Source organism: Rhyacophila brunnea, unplaced genomic scaffold (assembly GCF_057557595.1).
Source record: "Rhyacophila brunnea isolate RB1 unplaced genomic scaffold, BYU_Rbru_1.0 scaffold_7, whole genome shotgun sequence".
NCBI lineage: Eukaryota > Metazoa > Arthropoda > Insecta > Trichoptera > Rhyacophilidae > Rhyacophila > Rhyacophila brunnea.
Genome location: NW_028233339.1, coordinates 17,869,104 through 17,890,557, shown reverse-complemented (window position 1 = coordinate 17,890,557; position 21,454 = coordinate 17,869,104). Strand labels below are relative to the sequence as shown.

Genomic DNA, 21,454 nt, shown 5'->3' with positions numbered 1-21,454 from the left:
TATTACCAATAGCATTTTGGTTTAAAAAAAAATATCATTAATCGAAGCCAATTTTACTTTAATATTGTATCTTTCGCGACCTACTGCAATATGAAGTATAAATTCTAGTCAACAATCATTACAGAAAGAATATCTGTTTTAGGTGAAGGAGATGAAAATAAGTTTACTTCATGAAAAAAATATATTATTTAGTGTGAGAATAATTTTATTGAAATATGCTTATAATATGTCAATTTCACATGAATTTTATGCTGAAACATAAAAAATTAATAGTTTAACGTTGTTCATAGATTCTATCGTTGGCTTTGAAAAAAAAGAAGATCGAAATATATTCTATAAACACTTCTTCGAGTATCCAGGTTCTGATGGATTCAGGCTGATTAACGGGTTACACAAATGACTCCTTGCCATGATTATAAAATAAAATCTCTTTAGAGACAGATTATTTTAGAAATGGGAAGCTAAACTCAAAATAACTATAGATCAAATCCATCAATATATATGAAATATACACATATTTAGATGTTTTTTAACCCCTTGACATATCTATATTTTCAATATATACCTATATAATATATTAAATTAAAGTAAATAAATTAAATTAGGATCTGATTCATTCATATTAAAGATACGGATTAATTTTTAAAAATCTGAAATTATTCTAGGTATTAACCGTGTAGTACTTAACAATACTGTATATATATTACATCCAAAGACATAAGTAGTATTTTTCAACATTTGGACTTCGTCCATAACTATTCTGAACCACCGATACGTTACATAAAATAATCGTATTTTAAAACAGAAACAAACGAAAATGAGTAAGCTTTTCGCATTATAGACGGAGAAGCGCAAACCATCGACGCTAATTGGTCTATTTCAATCGGGACAAATCGGTGAACAAACAGCAGACGTCCACTCTCGCGTCCACGTGCGCGCGCGAAGGAAAAAAAACATTGGCAGAGCTTCAACGTAACCAACCACGTAAAATTCTTACACCGTCGTGATATAACCGGCGATTTTCGCCTCAGATCGATCGGAAAAGCGCGCCTATTGACGGCGAATCGTGTTATCGATGTAAAGCCACGCGCGCGACTAGCGGCCCCCGGCGTGCGAAGAGGCGCGGGACCGTCGGACGGTGGACAGCGGGCACAGCACCACATATTTGCGAAGGTCGACTTATCCTTATATAGAACATTCCGTTATGGGAGGTATCGCTGATCATTAGTAGAGAAGAAGTAGCGACGGTGTGTGCGCTAGATCGTGGAAGCTGGGGGACAAATAATATATGGCCGAGTGAGGTTTCGCGAGTCATGTGACCCATCAGCGGATTATCCGGCAGAAGACGACTTTTATGACACGAATAATATATTGATGTAATACAAAAATTTAGATGACGTTTTAAATAGAATGATTATAACAAGTAACTTTGAAAAATATTTTGGAAACAAGTGGTGAAATCTACATTACTTACAATATCGTTAAAGATGGTTTTCTAGATGAAAAATATTTTTTTATTGACATATTTTTATTGCACTTAAACAACATAAATTAATAAACGTGTTTACGGCATTTTATTATTATAAAATAATTAATTGAAAGAGCTACGAAACTAAAGCTTCTGAATAATTGACGTTGCCAAAAAATGTAAGTATAAGTAGTATCAACCTGTAATATTTCAAGCGTAATAATTTTTGAAAAAAATACACTTTTTTCGAAAGATGGAACGAAAATAATATCTAATTTTAATTATTAGTCGTTTTTCTCCGATAACATCAAATCCTTATTGTATGTACCTATTGCAAAACTCATTCGTTAGTATTACTATATTTTTCCTAATTAAACACAAATAATATGTAGGTACTAGGGACAATGGTGTCATTTATTTTATCAGCATTATCATAATACCGAAAACCTATTGAGGTACATATCCTGCTTAGTCACCTGTAAACGTCTCCCTCTACTGCCTTAGAATAAGGGTTGCTGTGTCTCTCACAGTTCAATCACCGAATCGTAAGTTCTTTAATCCTTATTTTTCCGGTATATTCAAAGGCTCTTGAGTGGTAGGGTGTCGTTCAACCGTTATAATAAATACAATAAAGAATCAGTGGTTGGACTCGAGACAGTTGGAACAAAAATAAAGTAGTTACCTAATGTTGGTATGTAAAAACCGGGGAAATTTATAATTAACATACAAAGCGTTAATGGGTAGTTTTGCGAACAACTCCGTAGAAATAAGTAGTTCCAGAAAACTGAAGTAATATTATATAATTAGAAGTGAAGCTAAGACCAAAGTAGCTATAAGTATCGAATAGTTCATATATTGTTACGATATAGTATGTTCTCCGTTTTATTTATTCGATATTTCTACGAAAATTTTTGACATTCTGTTCGCAATTGCTTATAAAAAACGTTTGAAGATTAAATATAATATATAAATATTTTAAAAAAATACTTAATATTCACAGAAATATATAATATAGGCAACATATTATATAGAAACAAAAATAGTGGTTTTTGTTTTCGTTATGTCGTTGAGTCAGTAAAAATGTCATATCTTTCTTATGAATAGGTATATCTTTTGAAAAAAGTATTTTTATTTTAAATGATGTTTGTATTCTATTAAGTATAAGTATAACATTTAATAATACTTTTTTTTTGAAATTATACCTATAAAAGAGAAATAATACATTTAATAGATGACCCCTTGGAGTGGACGAACCGGTCCAAAAATATTTAAAGAGTTGAATTAGTATTCTATTACGTTTTATTTTAATTAATACAATGCATTTCCAACATGAATTGACAGAAAAATATTGGTTCAAAAGATTCAAGTTTCTTAACTTTTGGTGACGAACTCGTTGCGTTAAAGTATACGGTGAACCATTCCTTAATCAATTAGAAGAATATTACAGTGTCAGATACATCAAAAGCTCTTTCGAAATGATTCGCACTGCGTTTGCGTCGAAGATTATTAAGTTGGACGAGATCCACAAATATTGGCCCGCTTAATTGATCGGCTGCGGTGGAAGTAAATTGACACAAACCGCATCTGAGATACTTACTGGCCGTGCATAATTTATAATTATTATAAGTGTGGCGAAAGTGACAATTCAAAGATAGGAATGTCCCATTACGGTCAATGCACTCCAGCAATTAAATGGAACAAATTAGTTTAAATTATCGATATTAGTTTCATAACAACCTAAATATAATGATAATGTTTAGTTATAATATCTTGTTATCAAAGACAGTGTGCCGTATGTACGATTTTACACGAGTTTGATTTACCTATTTAAGAGAAGTTCGAATGTAATTGCATTTGATACAATTTGAGACTAAAAATAATATGGAGTGGCACTTTAGCTAGTTTAATTCAAAGATTTGAGAAACTGCACGTAGGAAAGCAGGCTCACCGATCCGATTAACTGGTATTTTAGGGCAGTGTTCCCCAACCTTTTTACACCTGCGGACCGGTAAAAAAAGGAAAATTTTTCGTAATATTTTTTTAATCTTATATTGTGACAGATGGACATAATTATAACTAACTAATATACATATTATAACAGTCTGATATAATTAAAATTTAACAAAAACAATGTTTTTTTCAACAAGCTAATGCGAAACCTGCTGTTGCATCTTTGCTAATATGTTGGATATTATTGGCTGAAGTTCTATCTCTGATAGACGAAGTGCTGCATTCACGTCCAGTTTATTCCTTTGTTTCAATTTTATTGACGACGGCCCATTTGATCCACGGACCGGTACCGGTCCACGGACCGGGGTTGAGGACCACTATTTTAGGGCATAATAACAAAAAAAAATGACACGAAGGGCGCCGCGGGATGAAAGTATTTATTAAAAACCACCGGTTTAGCTTATGTAAAATCATGGATGACATAAGAAAAGTACTACATTGTCTAATAAAAGTACCTGAATATAACCTTTTTTTAATATAAAACAGTAATGAAGCTTTTTCAAATATTTGTATCGTCTCTGAGAAAATCGAAGTTTACAAAAATATCCATTAGAAAGTGATAAATATATCAGAGCTTTATTCATTAATAAATTAATCACACATTCAATTCAATCGGACTTCTCTTTGATTTCGTTTCTGAAAATAACATTAGCAATATGCTTCGTGTATAAATACGTTATTACTTTCAAAATAGACAAGATTATATTGAAATGTTAAAATTTTCACGATCCTAACATCGTAAGATGGTCAATATTGGGTGATTAAAATCTTTTAAGTTGGCTCTTAATTAATTAACTACCATACATTAATCATAAAATGAAGTAATAGCATCAGGTAGCGATCAATTTTGTTATATCGAAAAAAAAATCTTTACTACTTACTTCAAGATACTTCAAATGTTTTATTTTGTTTTTAAGACGCCTTCGAGTAGAAAATGGTCTTTAATATTATAATAGAGATAATATAAATATCATCGTGAAGGCATAGTATCAATAATGCCATGAATAATTAATAATTTTGTTCAGTTTGCTTGAACATATTAATATTACATACTATCCAAGTAACACTAATATACAGAGGTCTGCCAAACTTTTTTACCTGACGGCATAATGGGGATGGAAAATTTGTTTCATGGCACACCAAACAGAAATCATCAGCAATATTAAATATACTTTGTTGATATAGTTGATGTACTTAAGTGTAATTCGTAAACTTTTTTTGTATTAAATTCGATGGATACCATTTAGCGCACAATTATTAAATCCGAGCGCCATTATAGGTGGTTGGGAAATAAGCGAGCATGGGCAATAGAAAAACAATAATAAAATTGTGCAATTGTGTTGTGTCGCTTTTTATTGCGTGAACAAATCAGTAAAAAATCATCAAAAATAATATCATAATATTACTATTGCAATCCCGTATGTATCATTGTCCAAGTATGCACTATTCTTTCTGGTAGATATCTCAAAGATTTTTTGTTCGAAAACTACAATATACGAATAACTCTATTAATAACAGTAAAATATGACATCGATTGCGATGTATTTAAGGAAAATGTGGGAGCTTATTAGATGCTAAAAACACCAAGTGTGAAACTGCATTAATATTAGTTTATGGGGAATGGCAGGTGATTCTAGGATTAGGTAATTCATAATAGGTAGTTATTAAACAGCCAGGCCCGAGCAAACACATTTAGTTTGATACTAATTTACATCAACGCATATTTTTATCTTTTATACACTGTAATGGAATCGATTTTTAACTTATAGGCGAGGCTCGAGATTGAACCCGTTTTCTCGGCCCGAAAAAAACTAGCCTGGGGATTACATTTTTGAATCGGCTACCTATTAATTGGTGGAGGGGCAACTATTATTTTTCATGTATAAAAATTCTGATATACTTTTTATACCTACTAGTCATGGGAACCAAATCACTTAAATTTGAAAATAAATATTCGCGTCAATTACGTGTCATGTCTCGTTCTTACTGATAAAGTCATTCGAGTCGCGAATTCTTATTGAACGTATTCACGGAGAACGCTCGAACTTGTTTATATCTTCAGCATCCCTATGTTGTAACTTGTGACATGACGTCATATGACATCATTGTGACGTAATACCGGAGTGAGTCAATAGTCTTCGAGAAATTAACGCTACTCTAATACTGGCGTTATTCATTGTCCCCATACACAAATAGGTGTTTCAGCATAATAATATCTATGGTGAGCCGTGTGCATTGGGCGGCTCGCCTCGATGCGCGTATTGAGCATACGTCACAATTACGTCATGTCGTCGGGTGACTTCATATCACAAGTTACAACATAAATGGCTGCTGAGCGTTCACTGTATATCGTTTGACTCGCTCCTGCCTCCACAGCATTCATAAAGTACCCCATGCTTCGCCCGTATCTTTAGAGCGTTCCCGAAAGACGCTGGCTAAATGGAAACGTGGTTTTTAACCATCCTATCCGATTGTTTGGCGGACAGCCTCTGATTCACATGTTTCAAGTCAGTCAGTCTATACAGCCACATCTCCATAATGACAACAAGTACCAACAAAGATAACTTGATACATATTGGAAGATGCCCTTAGCATTGAAACATCGTTAAAAAGTATTCAAAATAGAAGACAAACTACTTAAAGATAACATTTACATAGTAGACACATTTGGCTAATTATATGTCAAGCGAAGAAATTTGAATAGTAAAATACGATAAATTTATCGCTATTAGCTCTACTAACCTTTAAAGTTGACCTTTTGTGCTGAAGAGAAAATCATAGTCTACCGGGGCGTGAAGTCAAATTCAAAATGTCAGACACAACAAAACGTGTGAGCACATTACCATATTGCATTCGTTAATATTCCACCGTCAGATGACAAGTATTATTAAATAATTAGAATGGATACACACTTTGTTGCATATTATCAAGCAATGACATTTTTAATCACTTAAATTTCACGTCATCTCACGATGACAAAAAAAACATTTATGAAATAGGTATAGCGAATTGATTTGTAATGCAATTTTCGCATGACAAACCGATGTCCCAATTAATGTCAAAATGACGCTTTTTCAGCCACCGACTAAGTAATAAATTACTATATCCAATTCGATTGAATATTTCATTTAATGAACTCAACGTTGATACGTAGGTACTGTTACGATCGTAATAAAGATTAATTTCATCAGGCAACATTGGGTGGCATTTACGTGTAATTTTTTTGTAAATAGAAGTACATTCGTAAAATATCGTATATGATCTGGTAATAGGTATTGCGAATCGATTGTTTTCATATAAGATCACTTTGGTAAATAATATAATACATCACTAAGCTAAGACGTGTGAACCAATTTATTATTATAATCATGATTAATAAAAATATTGACAAAAAGAGAGAACTTTGATTTTTGTTTGAAATTCGGGTTGTTTTAACAAGACGCGCTGCCACGGCGAACGTGGATAACAATGCTTTTCAAATTCATATAGGTACCTACCTGATAAGGGATGAGAGATAAGTAAAGTTGTCATTCGCCCTTGCTAAGACGGACAAGATCCCATTCTATCCCCGGGATTATATTTTTTCGGGCCGAAAGGGCGTGTTGTAATCTCAAGCTCCGCATATAAGCTAAAAATGAATTCCGTAAACGTATATAATTAATTTATTATGTGCGTTGATCTATCTATATAGTATCATAATAAATGAAGTAGCTATTATCAATCATTATTCAAATCGAAAACAAATCGAGTGTCCCGCGATTCCCTACCAGAGCCAAGTGTCACAGTCAGTGTTGCCATCTTTTTCTATGCTTATTATAGTGCAAAGGCGTAAAAAATATAGTATTTCTAAAAAATATATAGTACAGGAACACTTTTCGTCTTGAATCCTTTAAAATTATAGTATTTTGGTATATTTGGCGTAAAATTATAGTATTTTACATTGTTTGCAGAATTAAAATCATAGTATTGTACTATAATAAATTATAGTACGGTTGGCATCACTGACTCACAGTATCTACTAACATTACGTCACTGTTCTGGCAGAAGACACTAATTCGAAAAAATTACATATTGAGTTAGTTATACCAAAATGTTCCTTATTTCAAACTTTACCGGCTGGAAACCTTCTTAATAAATAAACAGTCTTTATTTTAAAGTCATCCTTCTTACGATTACTTAATAAACTCACATGATAGACCATTTCAAACATTTTAAGAACTTCAAAGTCAAATTACTCAAAACTAGTATTCTCCAGTTAGTGTGTTCTGCCAGAACAGAAACGAATTTAATTCTTTTATAATAACTTCTGTTGAGCAATTCGCGTCAGTACCCAGCTGTAATTTTTTGTAATAATTAAATCATTAATAAAAATATTAACCAATGATAATATAAGTATGTCTCTGATATCCCACGTGGCACTCAAATGGTGAATATTGATACTCAATAAACACTTACATTTGAAGTGATTTTTATTTGTGTGGGCATTTTTCGAATCAGACTGGCTGTACCAGAAATGCCGCAACCAAAACGGGCGGCAGTTGTCCAGATTTGTTCACTCGTAAGATTCATGACGTGACGTCACGCAACGCCAAAAACTAATGTCGTCTAGGTTTTATTAATGTATATTCTACATTCTACACATGTACAAATTGTACGCCTACGAAAAGACAGGCTTACATACAAGTTCAAGACAGATCCGAAGTTATCAATAATCGACCACTGTTAACATTTTTTTTTCGAATTTTGAATTTTTATCGGATGGAAGACCTTACCGCGCTTTGTCGCTGCCATGGCTGCCCCTCACACCTTTCCGCGTGCATTCTCTATGATTCCTGCGAGGCGTTGAGACCTATCTCACCCATGAGTGGTTATCATGTGCGAATGGCTTTAAAGCACGCAGTTTACCACTGATTATTGGATGTAATTGGTCTCTGTTCTGGCAGAACACACTAACTGGAGAGTACTAGTTTTGAGTAATTTGACTTTGAAGTTGTTAAAATGTTTGAAATAATGGTCTATCATGTGAGTTTATTAAGTGATCGTAAAAAGGATGACTTTAAAATAAAGACTGTTTATTTATTAAGAATGTTTCCAGACGGTAAAGTTTGAAATAAAGAACATTTTGGTACTAACTCAATATGTCATTTTTTAGAATTAGTGTCTTCTGCCAGAACAGTGACGAACTATTATTTTTGCATATTTTCTTCTATGATAAACGTTTAAGGTTAAAATTTCCTTTTTAACGATTTCTCTTTTAATCCAACACCACATGCTCTTAATGTTCCCCTAAAAGAAATGGTCAAAAACTTTGTATTTACTTTAATTCTTTTCTCAAAGTAAAAACAAAAAAAAGCCTTCATTGTTGAAATCAAATCGATGGCTAGGTACATAACAAAAGCCCTAAATTGTATCTTTAACTGTTAATTTTCCAGTGAATTTTATGATAAGTACTTATACGAAAATGCGAAAAAATATGATTGGTTCGTCATCATTTTTTATGTCAATTAACAAAAAAACGCCTTTTAGTCTAATTTAACCTTAAACATGCACTAACAGGGTGAATGTGATTATTGTCACAGTTGCTATTCTGAACTTGACATACATCAAGATTATTTGCATCGCTTTCTCACTCGGCGCCTCTCCGACTATGTCTTGTTCTCTGACGAAATTATCGAAATCACGCCAATATGGTATGCATTATTTGAAAACACCTCAGATATTATAAACATAAAAAAATACAATGCCCGGCGGGATCAAAGATTTTTTCTAGTGGGCATCTGATGTGTTTTCAAATTATGTATATTTAATAAAGAATTTTAGTATCGAGTACAAGTTGAATAAAAAAATAGTAAGCGGTGACACGTTATGCATATAACGTCGTGGGTCCTGGGTACGAATCCCGGATCTGGCTAATTCACATGTTTTCCAATGTGTGTTTGGACCCAGAGTATGGACATAGTTTGAACAGGTAGGTGGCTAATATCCATTTGCATACACCGTGGTTTATTTAATTAATTCATCTACCTTTGTTATAATAAATGATCTAATAATATAGAGAAATATTATGTTTTTGAGAAGAAGTCCTGAGAAGATTTTTTGGGACTGTCAAATAAAATTACTTTGGAAGTCAAGACACAATGAGGAACTATATTGTATCTTAGAGCTAAAAGTCCGGAAGTCACATATTCAATATTTTGCAGGAGAGCAGTTTTAAAATAGTTAATCCAATGATGTTAAGTTAATATTCTAATCTAGTTAAAATACTCGCGTTCAGACTACAACTCCGTATGTTGAACTTCCGCACTTTTGAAATTAATCTTTTTGCTATAGATTAAAATTGACTTCGTGTGAGTATAATATTTAAATACATTTTATTAGCAACGTAAGTTTTATACATATCCCAAGAGCATAAAAGAAAACCTCGACCACCGAGACTGATATGGCTGGGTTGTACCATATGAAAGCCTCGGCCATGATAAATGGTAGTGCTGAGACATCCAGTTTAATTTTCTGTAGTAAAAGAGTCAAAAATTAATCCCATCTAATAAAACCGACAACGCCGCAGCATATAGGGATACGGAGATAATTTAGATACGACACCAATTGTTATTGTTTCACATAATAATCAACACACGAGGATTTGAAAATAAAGTTTTGTTAAAAATGTCGCCGCTCCGAAAAATCTCGATTAAATTTATACGTAATAAAATACAACAGGTTTTTATGACAAGTCGGTGTTGGAACGATTACAAGCGAAATAATTAATTCGATAGGCAAAACCGGTATCCGAACCGAATGCTGTATGGCTGATGCGAAAGTGAGACCATTTTAAAACACAAAATGAAATAGGAAATGTCTCGCTATTTCAATGCCTAAAATCGTCAGATTTCAAGATTCGTATTGTTTCGCATACAATATTCAAACAGAACACGTTTACGATTCATAAAAATATTAATTGAACTTGATATTTTGAAATAGGTTCTTCGGATAATACGTATAATTGAATGAGGTACCTATAATTATTAAGGTTTATCATTAGGCTGCGTTCCAGAGAGCACACTTGCGCCTACAAGCGACATGACGCGGTATAAAAAAATGCATCTACGTCATGTGAAATGGGATTGTGCGTAGGTACATCAGCAATATTAACTCGCAATATTATGGGAAATAATTTTCAAGCAAATCAAAAAATATGTTCTCAAATTATACAAGATAATATCGTTGTTGCAAAAAATGCGAGTTATGCTTTATTTTTTAGACCCAGAGCACCTTGGTAAAATAGAAGATCTGGTGTAGTAGAGTATACGCTTCATAACTTTGCACTCCGGCTCTAGGATGAAAATTATATAAGTAATATATTCTAAGAATATATTATTTACATATATTATCTATTTATTAATACAAGTGAATATCATTTGATCCAATTGTATGCGAGGTAATCAGGCAAAGAGGCGTATCAGTGTAGTAAAAAGTGCAAAAAAGTGCAAAGCTATAAAACACATCAATACTTTCAATCGTAAATTGTTATACTAAAAAAACAACTTTATAATGAAAAGAGCAGGTAGGTATCTCTTATAAATATGTTGGCTTATTAATATTTATCACCATATGTTTTACGGAATGTGGGCCGAAAGTGATGGAATTTTCACTGATTTTTATCGATTGTAAATAATTTTATCGACATAGTATAGGTCCAAATACTGGTACCAAAAAATAATTAGGTAAGTACTTATTTGTGGAATTTAAAAGTGGTATTCATTGTTTGTAAACATGTAAAAGTGATACATATACTTGATTGTAGATAGATCCTATAAATCTTTCAAATGCATCAGATAAAAATGAACCTACGTAGGCAACATCGGTGACATCACAATATATCCACAAAGTATAGCTATGAAAAGAAAACACACTTACATTTTAAGACATTGGTGATGAAAGGTTACCTAGTAACAGTCGTAAATAACACCTACAAAAGCTTGGACTATTTCGAATACTTCATTAATTTAAAAATTCACTGCCAACTTCATGTATCTATTTGTGAATACTGGTCTAAATTTATAATTACTAATACTAAAACAATACATAAAAATATTTAATATTACGTGTCTTTTCCAAGATTTTAGAGAATTTTTATATGATAAATAGAATGGGTACATACCCATATTTGTTATGCGAGCAATACAAGACATAAAAAGGAAGTCTAATCAAAAAAGACGAGGTGCCAACACAAACAATATTCATTTTTAAATCATTACCAATTTCCATCTCGAAATGCAATCAAACTTTTCAATTCTATCAATTCAATCATTCAAATACATACATATTATATTATAAGATGTATGTATTTGAATGATTCTATCTATAAAACAAAAAAAACATAATATTATGTACAATCAGTTTACTATTAAATTACATGAACTATGCGTGGTGTTGCCCTTTTTTGTCGACAATTAACTAAAAGTTTAAATATCCTAATTATATTTCCCAGGCTAACAAAAGCCTTTACAAAACAGAATTATAATACAACGGACGGAAAAAGGATGACACCAAAGGTCGTAAATAAACTCATCAAATATAGTTTACTCCATTCGAGTAACCTTTGATGACATTTTAATTCACGGCAGAAATAATATTAATATAGGTACAGTATTGCCTATATTATGACATATGTAGCAGTGTTTTTTTTCTGTCAGACTAATGCCAGCAGAAGCGATAAGTGTAATTAACTAGAAAAAGATATCAGGTGGAACTGCCACCCGTCAACATTCTTGAATGTGGCTTAGTTCTGCAACAGTTTTTTCCGAAATTTCAAAGATATTACCTAAGAACTTATATCATGTTCAAAATTGTGTTCTCTATCCGACACCATACTTCTTTATACCTTTCCATCAATCAGTCACACATTAAATATGTAATTGTAATATCGTTTAATACTTTTCTTATAAATACTCGATATGCTAGTACATACTGCACTATAATCATCAGTCAAACTATTATGACTTATGAGTATGAGGATATCGTACCATTTGTTTTCTTTTACGATCCGATTAAAATAAACGATTCCTTTATGTGAGTGTTGGTTTACCTTTCAAATTTAGAACCTTACTCCTTTTAATACGTCTTATCCACGTCTCGCTCTATTCTACTAATTTACATATTATGTTTTCTCTGATGCGTTACAGACAACCATGAAGATATACAGATAGATAAATCAAGACACATATACATATTATTTCAGAGGAATTGAATTATAAATTTGAACAAATTATCTATTAGTAAACTATGCCAAAAATATTGTCGTAAAGATGTAGAAAATACTCGATTTAGTTAAAAAATTTAAATAAACTAGAGACATTACAAAAAGTAATACAAATGATGTATCTATGTCGTTTTCACTAACGCGGATAGTACAGATCCCTGAAATAGTTTATTGCAAATTAACTGCAGTAGGAATGACGACAATTCACTGAAATAATTTTGCCTGCGGCACTTGCATTTTGGTGATAAAATTGTGTGTAAAATTTTACTACGAACCGTTTGTAAATCAATTAGAACAATGATACTCAACCTTTTTTTTCTTCGGGCCAAATACATATATTTGTAAAGTAACGCGGGCCGCATCACTACTGGTGTGACGAAAAAATCATGAAACCCCCCCTTTTTTACAAAACATTTTTGAGATTTTAAAAATTAAGCGTGTTTTTAAATTAATCGTGCAATAGCAACACTCTTATACGAGATCTGATGTGGACCATAATGACAATCCTCTTCGGATGTCACTATCTGTGCGTCAGAGTCGAAACGAATCTCAAGATATACGAACTTCCTGATAATAAATGTGTTTCGGGCCGCACACAAAAGCTTAAAGGGCCGCAGGTTGAGTATCGCTGAATTAGAAGAACATTACAGTGTCGACACATTAACGTTTTTAATACGCAGTCGCTATTGCAAAATATAATATGAACGTGCTGCGTTTCTTTGTTGAGGACCCATTTCTCCTTGGGTGGGTAAAAATAATGGATCAATATACTGTGCATTTGGGTCCAGGACGTAGTGCCAAGGAATAAGAATGGATTGGTAACAACCTAAGTACTGATACCAAATATCACAATGCCTAAATGTCTCATCAAAAATCTTGTAATCGACAGAGGTGGGATGATAATAATATTATATTTTGTAACTGTAAATGAGTCAAGGCCAGGCCAGGTGCACAGAACAAACAAACAAACAAAAAGTACCCGAATGAAGGACTCCTATATGCACGTGAGTTCAAAAAGGTTAGTACATAGAAAAGTACAATACATCCTGTGAAAGCCTATATAGTTACTCTTTTTTGTATCGAAAATGGTAATTTTACATTTTTGACTTAATGAATTTTAACTGGTTAATGATATTTTCTCCAACTGTAACATAAAACTGTTTCTCATTCTTTATAAGTTTGTGCATTAGTAACATGTCTTGTATGTTACCTACGGTAATGTTAAAGTAATAGGTCTATAATAGCAATCGATTATTTATCGTCCACATTTAAACATATGGTCGGTGAAAGTTACATGTATGACCATATAGGTAAAAAGTCACCATCGGACGCAAAGTGCCTGCGAAATAATGCCGGCAAAGCTATTATTACTACCACTTCACCATACTTTACAATAATAATTATATTGTCTCGTTTAAAAGATTCACGATGCGATTACAAATACCGCATTTCCCACATCATTATTATGCTTTACTGATGTCAGAATTTCAATTTTATTCAATTCTTCCTACGTAAAGCCCCACATATACAAGTATGTAGCTAATCACTAGCACAGTGATTCTCAACCGGGTCGCGGAACCCTAGGATTCGCAAAAGCTTCCGGAAAAAAGAGACAACATTTAGACCACACCTAGAGTGCGAAGCCCGATTGGAGCCAATCGGTCCGATCGCCCTATGGCCGGGAATAGTTGCACGCCAATAACGGTATATTTAGAGCGCACACTAAGCATTCGTTACGCGAAGGTATACGCATGCGTAATGGGTGTGGAGACGTGAAGGGTGATGGAGGCAAATGTGTTAGTTTAGTAACCGACAAGCCGATTGCTGATTCTCGTTAGTTGCATGATTTTTCACTAGCATTTATGTATCAACTACACAGCACTGTTTAAGGCCTACATACATACATCCTAAGCGTGGAGATACACAAAAGACCGATTGAATAAAAATGCAAATTTAAAGGAAAGTTAATATAGAACAGAACCAACGCTTCGATCAGACATATGAATTGGAGTGGTAAAAATGTAAAAAGCGTGTACATACCGTTCAGTTGTAGTATATAATTTTATTGGGATATTGAAGAGGAAGCATTAAACATTCCTATCAACGCTCCTATTCTATACACAAGGCTGCTATCGGTGGCTATCGAGTGTAGTTTATCATATTTATGTACTGAGGTAATATAATTGTTACAATAAGTGCTATGTTTTAACAGCATCTCTCATGGCTGTGTTAACGTTTTACAGCGAGATAGACAGTTTTGACAGTTTAGACGGCTGACTTATTATTCAATTATAATACCTCAAATACATAAACATGATAAACTACCCTCGATAGCCGCCTTGTGTATAGAATAGATGTGTATAACTATATGAAACAAAACTGTAAACTTATATGGTAGTGCTAGTTCATATGCTGTCAACTAGTCATATGCAAAACCTTTTATAAAAAATGGTGATTGTTGCATATTGAAATAAATGATAATAATTTGAAAGAAATATGCATTCGAAAATCATCATTTATTGCGAACAGATTACAATAAATAGCACTACTATCATAATTCGCAATTCAGTGCCACAGCCTCAATATAGTCAGTCTTGATTCATATTTTTATTTCCTTAAGCATTTCACTTGAAATTCATTTGAAATTGACCGCAAGGAAGCCCACGTGACCTCGTCGTATCACATGATTCGTATTGTACGAGGGTGGGTCAATAAGTCCTTAGAAAAGCCGACAGGTGGCGCGACTAGTACTGTAAGCGGTTTGTTTTCATGCAGCGGCACTACCGATTCAGTATGCTGCGAAGTTTCAATCAGATTGGTCGGGTTGTTGTGTGTTTCTGGTACATTTAAAAAAAAATTTGCTTGTTTACAAAAATGGAGAAAATTGAGTTTAGAGCTGTTATTAAACATTTTAATATAAAAGGGTTAACAGCAAAGGAAATAAAAAATGAGTTGGATTTAGTTCACGGCACATCTGCTCCTTCACTTGCAACTATTTATAACTGGTTAAATGAATTTAAACGTGGTCGTACATCAACAAAGGATGAACCACGCTCAGGACGTCCTGTAGAGGTGACTACACCAGAAATGATCAATAAAATCCACGATATGGTGTTAAGTGACCGAAGATTAAAGTTGAGTGAGATAATTGAGGTTACAGGGATCTCAAAAGGTAGCGTCATTTCTATTTTACATGACAAATTGGGCATGAAAAATATTTCTGCAAGATGGGTGCCGCGTTTGCTCACAGTCGACAATAAACGCAATAGGGTGGTGGCCTCTAAAGCCCTGATGTCGCTCATGCAACGCAATCCGGATGAATTTTTTCGTCGCTTTCTGACTGTAGATGAAACATGGATACACCACTATACTCCCGAGACGAAAGAACAGTCAAAGCAGTGGATTGCGAAGGCAAACCATGTCCAAAGAAGGCGAAAACCGTAAAATCAGCTGGTAAGGTTATGGCTACTGTATTTTGGGATGCACGTGAAATTATTTTCGTTGACTATTTGGAAAAAGGAAAAACAATAACAGGGGATTATTATGCATCTTTATTGGAGCAGCTAAAAAACAAAATTGAAGAAAAACGGCCTCATTTAAACAGGAAAAAAATCCTCTTTCATCAGGACAATGCCCGTGTTCACACATGTTTACGATCAATGGCTAAAATTGAAGAATTTAAGTTCGAATTGGTCGACCACCCACCGTATTAGCCAGATTTAGCCCCCAGTGACTTTTTCCTTTTCCCAAACTTAAAAAAATGGCTAAGTGGACAACGTTTTTTTTCAAATGAAGAAGTCATCGATCGGACAAATGCTTATTTTGAGGACCTTCCGAAAACTTATTTTTCTGACGGTTTAAAAAAAATTGAGAAACGTCTAACCAAGTGTATTGAGCTCCAAGGAGATTATGTTGAGAAATAAAAAAAAAATACAAAAATAAAAACTGTTTTAATGCTTTTTTCTAAGGAATTATTGACCCACCCTCGTATCATTAACAGCCTAACGCAGGAATGAGAGAAATATAACATATGAATACCCGCGCTTTAAACTGAGTCATAGTTTCTTCGTCGCCACGCAGCAGGCTCTTTGAACGGTAGGAGAACAGTTTGACGATAAGTGCAATGTGTACTTAAAAGAAGACTATGGTGGTGAAAGACAAGTTAGTGTTGTTGTTTAATAATGTCTCAGAATCCTTAGCCAAATATATAATATAATAGAACAGTTCACAGCATTACCGTCACCGGAAAAATAGGAGATTAAAAATATACGTCTGTCATCTTCCAAGCTTATGGAGAAGCTCACGCCGATTTTCATAATCCAGATCGGATATAATAAATCAATGTGTCAACCTGTCAACCCCACATAAATCGTGTGTCGCAGGAAAATTTGCAAAACAAAATTTCTTAGCCATCTTTATTATTGAGGAAAATACAAACATATTTTTGCAATGGATATATGCAATGGGGGGGTTTTGGTATAATAGTTTTATATCACAATTCACAACACAGGTTATATGTAATTGCTTTAAATTTACTAAACGTATTTCGTTAACAACCTTTTCAACAGGCACACTGTTTATTTGATGGCAATTCATAATAATTTATAAATTTCCGTATTCAGTATTCACCGCATATGGCAGTGGTTTCCAAGCTTTATGTTACTACGCCTCCCTTTATTTTTTCACGCCTGTCCCCCCCCCCTTTATTTCATTAATAATAATAGACATCTTTTTACATAGTTAAAAATGTATAAATAGAAAAATGAAAAAATAAATAAAAATAAACAAGGTTGTTATAATTTAAATTAATTTGTTTTTGTGCGATGTTAGTACAAAGTGCTCTTTTTCTACAACCGGGATCGATATTTGGATTTTATTGCAGTTAATGCAGAAAATCCCGTTTCGCATAAATATGATGTTACAAATGTTAGCAGTACTTTACTTACAACTTGCATTGCTTTTCTTGACAAAGTATTATATTATTCTTTACTTAGATTCAACCAAAATTGAACTAGGGTTTTTGTTTCAATGTATTGTCGCATGATAATTCTACCAATTTTTCCTTTTCAATCCAAATTCATCATCGTTCATTGACAAATGGATTCTATCATGTGCCCCACATCCTGAAGAGGGCCCCCAGGCCAGGATATTTGGCGGACCCACCTACCTATCGTTGAGGTTAAGGGCAGTGTGGTGGTCTAAAATAGTGTTTCCTAAATTATACACGGGAGTTATCATTTAAGTATATCAATCCTCATATAGATAATACATCAAATTGCAACGCACAACCACATATTTAAACTATTTAATAGCCCTGAAATAAAGTAGCGCCACAGGCGACTTTTTTTACTATTATAAAATTAGTCTCCATATCTTCAGACAGGTTTGCAAACAACCTTTTATAGGATTGTTTTTTTTATGTAGTTTATAACTAGCGGCCGTTTTATAAACTATGCATTTGCAAACTGCAAACATGTGGCTACATTAATTGTGTACTTTTCGCGCCTCCCTTTACAACACTCCGCGCCTCCAGTTTGGAAATTGCTGGCATATGGCAAATATGGACACGAGTTTCGCTCACATGATGAGCTTTATCGAGTATGGTTACAAAAATTGAACGGTTGAATTTATGCAATTTCCAAGTTACAGAATACATAATTGAATGGTAAATTCTTGAGTGAGAGTAATTATTATGATTTAAAATTGGGAGGAGCATTATCAATTTTACTATAAGTATAATAATTTGTTGGCAAGTACCTCAACGATTTAAAAAAAAAAACACACATATTATTGACTGAAAAATATAGAAATCAGGGTGGAATTTTAATTTGAATACCTGGTAGGTACCTACTATTCGTTTTAACCATGACAAAAAATATAAATGCAAAAAAAACATTTAATATCCCGTGTGTTATCTAATTGTAGGAACAGTAGAACCTCGATATAACGGACTTCGGATATAACGGACAAAATATCCGGTTAAACGTGAAAATTGTTTAAAATATCCGGTTAATGCTATACAAGTATCCAAGTGTCACCGCTTGTAAACAATAGTCTAGGCACGACAACACGTCATACCTTTCGCACTCGAATTCGAGTCATAATGCCGTCCGTAGACTGACCTATCACTAACGTTTGCAGCGCTGGCCGCTAATTCACACAGCTGCACAGCAGTTTAATTTATCCATTCAATAAGTTTAGAATGGTAAGAAGTAGATGATGGTGACCCCACCCCGGTTATCACATCATAACTGAAAGTGAAACAGCAGATAAAGATATTATGATCTTGGAAAATGAGGATGGAAGTGAAGATAGCGAGGAAGAAGAAACAACACGCCCAAAAAACAAAATTATCAGTGATAAGATCGCATCTCGACAATCTAATATCTACCTACATAACATCATATATTTACTATTCGTCAGACAACAATATTCAACTATATTACACGCACTTTTGTAATTTTATTCTAAGATTATAAAAATCAACAGACTTCAAAATGAGTGCAAACAAAACTTGATTATTTTTTCGAAGCAGTATTACCGAAAGCAAGCGCGTCAATATCGAACATTAACGACTCCACAACGGTGTCTGAATCATCCGAAAACGAATAAACAGGATTTTGTTTGTGTTTTTATATAACGGACTTTCGGCTTTAACGGACCCGTATTATTCTATTATATCGAGGTTATACTGTACCAGTTTTCCATCAATAAAATAATATTATAATCATACCACAAATCTAAATATAAATAAAGTATATTATGTTTATTGAGTAAAAAGCAATGCATGTTCTGTATCACATGTTATTATTATGCGTTATACAAGTTTTCTTCTCGCAGACAAGTGAATTATTATCGCTTGTTGCGTCCGATGAAAATATTGGCCGTGAAAGCTTGAAAGCTCGCGTATTTTCTACGTTTATTTACAGATGCCAAGACAAACTTTTACAAAAATCACGGGAAAACTCCGCGCGTTCTATTTTTGTCACGCCTGTGACTCAATGTTTCGTTTTCGAATGTGTAACGCCGACATAACAGAGTCACGGTGACATATTCTGCTAAATCTCATTCAATTATTTTGCAATAATCCTACAGCATGCCTGCTAAATATTTTGTACCTGTCCGAACAATTTTCCGTTAATTGATTTCAATGCCATGAATCTGTTTATTTGTTTTGATTCAAAAATTTTAAACGGCCATATGGTTTGTTTAAATATTGGCAAAGAGAAGCGCAAACTTTGTCCATTTAGATCAGGGATGGCCAGTGCGTCGATCGCGAAGGTATTTTTGGTCGATCGCGGACATAATAATATATTGTACTATTTCTTGTACAAACGATAATCAAGAAATACAGTCATGCGAAGAACAGTTATGAGCTTACACTTAGAATAAATTCTACAGGAAAATATTAATAAATGTAAATTCTTATCCTTGCAATTTGATGAGTCTATAGATTACGCGGATATCGCACAACTATGCGTTTTTATTCGATTGGTTTTTGAAGATATGTCTGCTTCAGAAGAATTATTAACAGTTTTACCACTGAAGGAACGAACCAGAGGAGAAGATATATTTGTCGGATACCTGCTATGGTTCTGAACAATGTTGGGTTTATTACTTTATCAGTTATCATTGCATTATACACCAGCAGGCGTTATGTTCAAAAGTGTTAAGCCTGAATCACGTGATGGATGTTGCTTTTAAAATTGTGAATTCAATTCGTGGTAAAGCTTTACAAAGCAGGCAATAATTTCCTACATTATTAGAAGAATGCGCATCGGAAAATGGCGAACTTTTGTTGGATACAGATGTAAGGTGGCTTAGTCGGGCTAAGTTTTTAAAATTTTTTAGATATTATGTTAGGTACTTGAAATTAAACATGTGACATTACACAAAAATTAAATCAATTGAATCTACAACTTCAAGGAGGGGAAAAGTCATTAATTGATTTAATTAGTGCAGTGAATACGTTTAAAACCAAACTTTCACCATATGAACAACAATTAAAGGAATGCGATATTAAATTTTTTGATAATATTAGGTCTGAGTGTAAAAATATGCAAAATAATTAGGTATAATGGTTAGTCAGTATTTCAATCACATATAAACGTTGCTAACGGAGTTTAACGTGAGATTTAAGGATTTATCTAAATTAGAAGATGTTGCTACATTTATGTCGTTCCCATTTAATGATAGTATACATGCGGAAGTAATAGCCAACAAATTAGTGTTTTATTAGATATCGATTCTACACACCTTGCCGCACTTGAAGGAGAAATATTGACACTAATGTAGTCCTGAAAGCCAGAGCTTTAAGTCTTAAGCCAGAGCTTTAAGTAATTTTTGGAGCCTAATTTGTGAAAACAAATATCTACATTTTTGGATAGTTGCAGCACATTTAACTTGCTTTTTAGGTTCCACATATCTGTGCGAATCGGGTTTCTCTTCAATGAATGCATGCAATCAAAACGAAGCATCGCTTACGATTGACCAATGATAATTTGACTGCGTGCTTACGCCTAGCGGTAACTTCATATCACGTACAATACGACAAAATTGCTGAAAATATGAGTTTCGGATGAAAATAAAAAATAAATTGTAAGATTTCTCATATTCGATATACAGGTAAATTGTGTAACTATATCAGTCGACCGCCATAATTTTATCATCTAGTCGATTCAGTCACCCCTGATTTAGATAAATTGAATCACGTTTAA

General features: G+C 33.4%; 1 protein-coding gene across 8 annotated transcripts in view; it reads right to left on the bottom strand.

Annotated features, from left to right (window-relative positions):
- Positions 1-21,454, bottom strand: part of LOC147064560 (leupaxin-like) — a 146,678-nt gene that overhangs the window by 92,694 nt on the left and 32,530 nt on the right. For 4 of the 8 annotated variants that reach the window (XM_085958454.1, XM_085958452.1, XM_085958455.1 and 1 more), the window contains exon 1: positions 982-1,097. The exons of 3 other annotated variants lie outside the window; for them this stretch is intronic. The gene's annotated coding sequence lies outside the window, so the exon portion shown is untranslated. Of the gene's footprint in view, positions 1-981; positions 1,098-21,454 lie in introns of those variants that run through there. One more of the 8 variants, XM_085958453.1, reaches the window with a different exon arrangement.